The 8,457-nt window shown below is 35.8% G+C and overlaps 1 protein-coding gene across 5 annotated transcripts in view; it reads left to right on the top strand.

Moving 5' to 3' along the window:
- Positions 1 to 8,457, top strand: part of RUNX1T1 (RUNX1 translocation partner 1) — a 140,374-nt gene that overhangs the window by 11,287 nt on the left and 120,630 nt on the right. The window lies entirely within an intron of this gene.

The following is an 8,457-nucleotide window of genomic DNA, read 5'->3' as shown; positions in this document are numbered from 1 at the left end:
ACTTCTGGTTGGAAAGAAGAGCAGCTTTTTTGTGCGTCTCTGCCTGCTGATGCTTTCGTAAAGTGGACCCCAACAAGAAATAAATAACATGCTCTTGGGTTTCAATCAGATGTCAGATTTTTGTATTTTTTGAAAACTCCAAATGTGCCTTTCTTGGGAGAGGGAAGGGCAGATCATTGTTGCCATGCACATTTTGAATAGGAAACACTGTATTTATTTATTTATTTATTTATATGTTTAAATATCTAATTTGTTTAATTGGACATGTCTCAACTTTGCAAAAGATGAAGGCACATCCTAGGCAATTAAATATGTGTTTGTAAATGCTGGATAGCAGATAATTGATTTGGATTCTTCATCATCAGTTTAATATAACCTGATACTGGTATGAGCATTAATCTAAACTGTATGGATGTGTTTGCACATGTGTGGGTGGTTTAGAAATGTTCCTATTTGGTGTGACTTTTTTTTTGTATTGTATTTCAAATATATATATGATTTAAAAATTTCTGTTGCTGTTTCACTTTGTCAAGTGTTTGTGTAGATATATATGATCTAGTAACTAAAAGCCTAATTAAAATTTGTTTAAAGGCGGGGGTGGGGGCAGGAGGGGGCATGTATCCTTGTTGACAGCATCAGATCGATAGGGTAAGACAATAGAGTCCCATTATTTTACTTCCATTGACTGAACATATTGACATTTCAGGTTTGCGATTGCCTCAGCGAGCATGATGAAACACTAAAATTCACAAACCAACTGGCTAGAGTGGCACATATATTACTGTATGTCATCTCTGCCTTCAGGTTACCTTATCACTGAAGCAGAATGGTAATGGATGGCAGCAGGGTATTTCAGAAGGGTTAGGGCTCTATCAGTTAAGGAAATGACACATAGCAGGTCTTAGGAGCATCTTTAATTACACCTAGAATTATGTACGAGGGAAGATTGTTCTTGTTACCTGCTGCTGCACTTCAGAGTTTAGGGGCTTAGAAGCAGGTACTTATCTTTCATATTTTACATACAAGAGCAGACACTTTTAAACTTTTGCATCAAGCACCCAGGTATATTTGAACTGAATGGCTGACTGTAATTTAGATGCTCACCATATTAGTCTATGATGACATCTGTTCACTACAGCCTTGGTACTTGAGCTCCAAGGCACCTGCTAGATCTATACCTGATATGTAGATTATGTAAGAAAACAAAGGAGAATTTTAAAATGCATTCAGTTTGGATTTTCCACCCCATCCTTCTCTTATGCTAAGGGAGAAAAAGATATAAACATAGAATATAGTGATATTAGATTTTCCTTCTGGTTTTACTCATTAGATATGTGTTTGAATGTGTGCATATATTTATTCTTGTGTATATCTATTTATACAAGTATGCATGCACATACCTACAAATACATATATTTGTAATGGAGACTGTATCATGTTACTTTAAAGTCTTGTATACGCGGTAAAATCGAGCTGGCTACAGAATGAAGCCCATCAATGTTAGGCAGATGTGGAGACAGAAATTAATTTAATGCAAAGAGCTAATATGAAAGAGCCACTAGTGATTTAACTCATTTTTAAAAGTAAGTTTAAAGAAAATGTATTCTGAGTATGCCATCTACACAACAATTGTTGCCATCAAGTGGACTGCTGATGCCCTTTAAGATGGTAAAAAGAAAACTAGTCCTGTATACCATTTTCATGAAAATGTTAGGTTTCTGTTTGATCAGCAGGTGCTGTTGAGATGAAAGCCATGTGTAAATTTTCAGAAGGCCAAAAGTGTCAATTCAGAAAAGGAAAGTGATAAGAGAAAATGCAATCAGTTTTCCTGTTTTCAATTTGTGCAGGATTTGAAGAGCTGTTTTGTTAAACTGCTACATCTGCTCCAATATGAATATTGAACTACTTCCACTAAAAATAACACCCTATAATTTGGAAGCCACTGCAATCTTTTGTTAATGCAAGTGGGTTATTTAAAAAAAATCTATTCTGAAAAATCTCCTGCCTAATGTGCATTTTTGTTTATTGGCACTTTTATCTTGTGCAGATAAAAATGGCATTATACAATTAGGGCCTTATCTTTTTGGAATATAAAAATGGTATTGGTAACTAGATATCAGTATATTGGTAAAGGGATTTAACTCGGAGAATAAAATGTTATTTGCAAAAAGCATATAGTCATTGTTTGAAATCACCAGTATTTATTACTTACCTGTCCCAACAATACATTTTTTACTCATTGTGGATAGATTGTATGCAAAATTAAGGATATTTAAGAAAGCACAGAGTATCTTTTGGCTTATTTCACTCTTGGTGTACCTGCAAATATAAGTTTAAGCTAATCAAAGATGTTTTAGCTAATGGGGCTTTCAGAGCAACTCTTTTCCAAGCTGAAATAAAATGATTAAATCATGCTTGAGTGCTTATATACAAAAATGTTTGCTTCGGTAGTACTGCTAATCAAATGAGTTTTATTAACATGGGAAGTGCTGCATTGGTGAGGTGAATATTTCACCAGGCATTTTCAAGCAGCAAAAATACTCTTCCTTTAATTTGTTTTGTTTTGGTGTTTTTTTTTGGGGGGGGGGGGTTGTTTGTTTTTTCATCTGATGAAAAGTGTTTTATAAAAAGTCTTTAATAAAAAAGTGATAATTCACTGTTACCCATACAGAAGGTCTGTGCAAATATTATATGCAAATATATGCAGGGCAAAATGAGAGATTTTTCACTTGCTACTTTATTTTGTAGCAGGTGCATCATAGAGAATTACAGAGAACAATACATACCTTCTCTGGGCTTTAATGTTAAAATAGATTGTAGTTGTTGAATTCTGATCTATTAGCTAGGAACTCAGTTTCTAGGTATACATGGAAAGAAGGTTTCTGGTTTTGCTTCAATTTGGTTTTAGAGCTGATTTTTACTCAGATTGAAGCAACTCATCCAGGGTTACAAACTGATCCGTAGATCAGCAACAGTTAAAACCCGGTAGTGCCCTATGTTCTGATCCTTTATTCTGTTCTGAAAACCATCTAATTTTACCTAAAATAAATGTGACTAAATACAGTTTAAACAATAAATCTGCAGAAGACTGATGAGATATAAGATGCACAAATTCTAATATGTGTCCATTAACACTAACTACTACATCAGCAGTCAGATTAAAGAATATGCTTTCTTTGGATCCGTTGAAAATAAGGCTCACTGGATGGTAAATACAAAATGGATTTTGTGCGAGGGTAGTATCTGTGCGATTGTGGCTGGATGTCCTCTGCATATTTTTTATGGCTTGCACTTGTATGCGTGCGCATGCATGTCCACTGCCTTTATGGTGAATGATGTAGGTCAATATTATTTAGATTTTTATGCATTGTAAAAGTCACACTGATCAAAAGCACTACTTATTCCTTATACATTACAAAAACTAAAATTAAATACCTTCCACACATATCTGACAGCCAGCAGAACCAAACCTGCTTCTAAATACAAACCTTAGCTCCCTGCCCCCACCCTCAATAGATCTAACTCCTTCAGGTCCCACCTTCCCTAGTATTTAACATGCCTGGTTACAGACAGGAATGCATGGAGCAAGAAGTGGAGAACTGCAAGACCATGAAGCCTGAAGGTCTGCAGCTTTATGATAAATTTACTAATTTATTATAAATATCTGACAATAACATACCACGGCTAAGCATGACTTGATTTGTTTTATGTTTGGATGGATGACCAAATAATGGCTTAAATAGGAGTGCTTAGTAAGTGCATAGAACTAAGTTACTTTGAGACATTACAAAATTAATGCCTCAACATAGTGTGATAGTGAAGATGCTGTCTTTCAGAAGGGATTTAAAAGCAAGGTGCTTTGGTCATACCATTTCATGGTACTTTTCATAGCAGTAGGGGGTGAGACAAATTGGGGCTTGCCTTAGTGTATCTACATTTCTTCAACAGCTTCAACAAAGTGCACTCCCTTCCTCCTGAAAGAAGGAACACCTCACTATTTTAAAAAATGTTTCCATATTTTACTCCAGAAATTACTCCATTCTGGTGATTTGTGTAAACTCTCAATGTTTGTATTTCAATTTCTGTAAAGCAGCTGAAGATACTTTGGGATGAAGAGGTTTCATGGATATATGGAATATTACATGTTCATATCCAGATTTTAAGATATTAAGCATCTATTTTTATAATTGGCTGGTCCATGGCATTATGATGACTAAGATTACATTTTTCTGTTGCCCATTTTCTACCTTATCATTTGAAGTCCATCATCATTCAGAGGTATGATTGACACTAGGCACAAACAAATACAGAAAGACAGTAGTTCCAGCCAGCAGTATTACTGCAGGCTCCCAATAGCAGCTTATTTGCCATATACTCACTTGTCATAACGTGTTTGATTTATCTCTTATTTTAAGGAGACATCTAATTCAACATCACTTTTCAGTTAGGTAAAATATGTAGACTATAATAAGCCATTCCTTCCTTTTTTAGTGACATGGTTAAAAACATGCTTTCAATGAGAACTAAAGAGTAGATATTACGAATTTTGACCACTGCCTACTGAGGTAGCTCTGTAACCAGTATCAGTTGTACAGTAGCTGCAGGAAGCTTAAATTTGTCTACCTATCTGACTGTTAATATATAATTCACATAAGTAATAGTTATTTCCATAGAATAGGTTTCTTTCATGATTCATTGTATTTAAGGCCACCTTTCTTTAATGACCGATGATGACCACACAGTTGTCTCCATAGGAGGTGGCTCAAAGGTCATGTTTCAGTTTGCTAGGTCAAAATGACTGTCCACAATAGACTCTTTGCTTGCATACTTCCTGTTCTGTATAACATTCCTTCCTTTGCCTCAGAGCAGCAAAATTAAACTGCTGTTTCATCACTTCATGACAAGTTAGACTATTGAGGGGGAGAGACAGTGTGTGTGTGTATGCACGTGTGTGTGTGCACCTCCCAGTAATGCCAAAGTTTAATGCTCTTTCTGTAAAGGGTCAAATTGGTTAAGATTCTTCTGCCGTGTTTTTCCTTCTGATTGGCTCAATTGTCATGTCAGTATATTGAAATAAAATGAAATTTGAAACCAAGGAGTACGTTAATAACTAAGTTGAGTGGCTATGATATTGTCATAAAATTTCTCTTCAAAACTATTATGCTAACATTTAACAACACTTGTGCTAGACAAGTTCAAGAAGTGAGCTGCCACTGACCAGTTTGAGCATTGCCAGGGAGTGTATAGAACCAATGCCAGCAAATGAGATGATTACAATGCTGCAAGACAGACTGAATGATGCTACTGCAAAGGCTATTTGGGAAGGTGGTCCAACAGAGTGTTTCTCCTGACATCCAGGTGGAGTTTGTTGCCAAAGAGATGAAGGCATACTAGTGCCAGGAAGCCCAAACAGCTGCCAACTAGTTTATGGGTAATGGCACCTGAGGGTGTGCTATCAAAGGACACTGGTACCAGGATGTTGTGTGTGTGTGTGTGTGTGTGTGTGTGTGTTGTTATGGTGGCATTGCTAGAAGTATTTAAGGGTAATGTTATAGAAAGTATTTTAGTGAGTGGAATCAAAGACTTTTAGAAGGCATTAAGCAAAGGCTGTTTCATGACCATACTATTAATTATTTCTAAAGATTGTTGGCAAACCTTTGAATGCTGGAAACGTATCTTCTACCCAGGGTCAAACATTTTGTAGGTGAACAAGGCAAAAATTCTAGTGCTGAGCTTAATTTCTCAGCACTGAAAATTTAGCTGAGTTTTATACATACTTTATGTGCTCGGTGACAAGCAGATTCAGGTGGCTAGGTCAGCAAAGTACGTTGATGTTGCAGTTAAGATCTTTAGGCCCCAATCCTCAAAGATATTTAGGTGCTAAACTCCAGTCAAAAACAATGAGAATTTAGGCACCAAATTGATTATGTTCCTAAATACACAAGTTAATTATGTGCCTAAATATATTTTTGGATCTAAACTACTAAACTACCCCTCTTTCTACCTGCCTTCTCTCTCAATCTTTTTATTAATATTCTGGATTGATTTAGAGTTCGGATCCAGATTAGACCTTAGATGAGGAACCCCCTTCCCACCTTCTTCCCCTCCCATCCTTTTGCTATGAATGCTCAGTTTTTTAGGAGGCAATGATAGTTGTCGGTAAAATGTTTTATTGGACCAACTGTGTGATTGGGATAGACTTAGACAAGATTTTGAATGCAAAATATTCTTCAACAGGTGACCTGGAAATTTTTCTAAGTCTATCCCACCCATGCAGTTGGTCCAATAAAAGATTTCACCCACAACAGTTATTGCCTCTTGCATAATTTCTGGTTTAGCATGGCTGCAATGTCACTTCAATACTACCAATATTTTCTTAGGCTAGTTAAAGATAAGCTAGTATCTTGATGGAAAATAAGTGAGCCATGCATTGAATTGTTTACACTGGACTTCCTGTGATATTGGGGATAATACATACTTCCAGCATTTTGGGTGACCCCTGTTAATTTCAGTAGGGTTTAGGGTTTCAAGTTTTACATTCAAATGCTTTAGAAGTACTTTTGAGTAAGCCACGGGGTCTGGCAGATTCCAGAAAAATGTTTGTACAGTTACAGTAAACACAATTCTAAAGACAGAATTCGTTATTTGCATCTATCAGTTCTGGTATGTGATGGTAAAGGGCCCAGTCGTGATTCTGGTAAAATCCATGCCAAATTTTGTTCTAAGTCTGAAATCAGGCCTTAAAATTTCACATGTCCTGCAGGGCATATCCTCTCTTGCAAACTGGATTCCCCTGAATACAGAGTTCCTAGCTGAATGATGAGAAAAGAAACAATATCCCTTATCTTGAGCAGGTGGAATTTTAGGGTCCAGGATTATATTAACAACTTGAGCAAAAGGATGAAAAAAAGTCTTTCTTCCCTTACTGTTAAATACTTGCTGGAACCACAAACCTTATTATATGGTAAATGGAAATTACAGCATGTAAATATATTTCATTTTCATGCTATTCAGGTTTTGATTACTTTTAGTTGTAACTGCATTATTAATATTAGATCTTGAAGTACTTTTCAGTGCTGTGTACCCAAGCTTTTGAAATTTCAGCATAGTCTTGATATTTTGCAAAGCTACCTCTCCTTGATGTAGCTTTTGTTTATTCTTTGTTCAGTTTTTAATAGTGAAGAGTGACAGCATTGTTGTGTAAACCTCTACAAATAGTAGGTTCAGTATAGGCTGACTTTGCACAACTAGTAAATTGCATTTAAAAAAATCTTTTGTAAAGGGTCTGTTGTTATTGAAAGTGGTATGATTTAAATAATGAAGATCATATCAGTTTTTTGAAGTTTTTATAAATTTGGAGTGAAATCCCAAGGTGCTGCTTCAGGTGAGCAGTCTTACTGATCTTATTAAGACTATTTGTCTAAGTAAGGTCAGTTGCAGGTTTAAGTGGTTGGTCTCTGAATAAAGCTTATGAAGTGCCACAGTGAAACACTAGCAGATGACAAGCATCTTGTAAATTTAAGAGTAGTGTATCTAGGCAGAGATTCTGTGCAATAAAATAATTTTCCTATTTTATTGAAATACTCCTTACACTTAATTTCTACCAAGAAAAGCAGCTGCACCATTAAAAGTACAGCACTTCCATCCTAAGGGAAGGAGGTATCAGGATTCTATAATAGTAACTGATTTTTATTTTTTTAAGGGCATAAGTTCTCTTCTTTTTTGTGTGTGATGAGATCAGCTGACAACAGCAGCAGCAACCAAATCATGTTTGCAGCTGGGCAATTACAGTAGACCTTAAGATCTGTGACTGTCAACCATGAACACAGATGCCTTCAAAGTTCTGTTTTTCTTCCATGTGGAAGTCATTGGCATGGAACAGATGCCTTCATTTTGGAGAAACCAGCCTCTGGATATAATTGGTTCTCTCTTTTCTTGTCCTCTAGGGACAGTCTCGCAGATGAAATTAGATGAGGAAAAAGACACAGACAGACACACGTGCACACACACTCACAAATTGCACAAAGCAGGAGTTTTCATGATGTTCTCTCTATACTTTATTAAATGGAGCTGTTATACAGCTGTGAGAGTTTCTTATTTAGAAGTTTATTTCCAAATTAACTTAATGTAATATAAAAATTGCAAATTGTAATATATTGCTGGTCAAAGGCTGTTGATAATTTTAAGCATACTTGTTTAGAGACAAGATGTGTACTATATTCAGATTCACACCACTTTTGCTTTGGAGATAGAATTCTCTGCTTAACTGGAAAAAATGGTTCTGAATAAGTATTTATTCAAACAGAGCTGTAAAAGAAAATGTCAGACTAGGCAAGGTAACTGGGCAAAAACATTGTAACTAAACTGAAGAATAATAGAATAAAAAGTATTTCCATCAAGAATATTTTAAAAGTCTTAGTCTAGAAGAAAAGCCAATTTCATTAAAGCATAGTGATC

This window comes from Crocodylus porosus, unplaced genomic scaffold (genome assembly GCF_001723895.1).
Source record: "Crocodylus porosus isolate Cpor-Errol unplaced genomic scaffold, CroPor_comp1, whole genome shotgun sequence".
In the NCBI taxonomy this organism is placed as follows: Eukaryota; Metazoa; Chordata; order Crocodylia; family Crocodylidae; genus Crocodylus; species Crocodylus porosus.
Note: the sequence above shows the minus strand (reverse complement) of the source record. Positions and strands in the feature narration are given on the sequence as shown.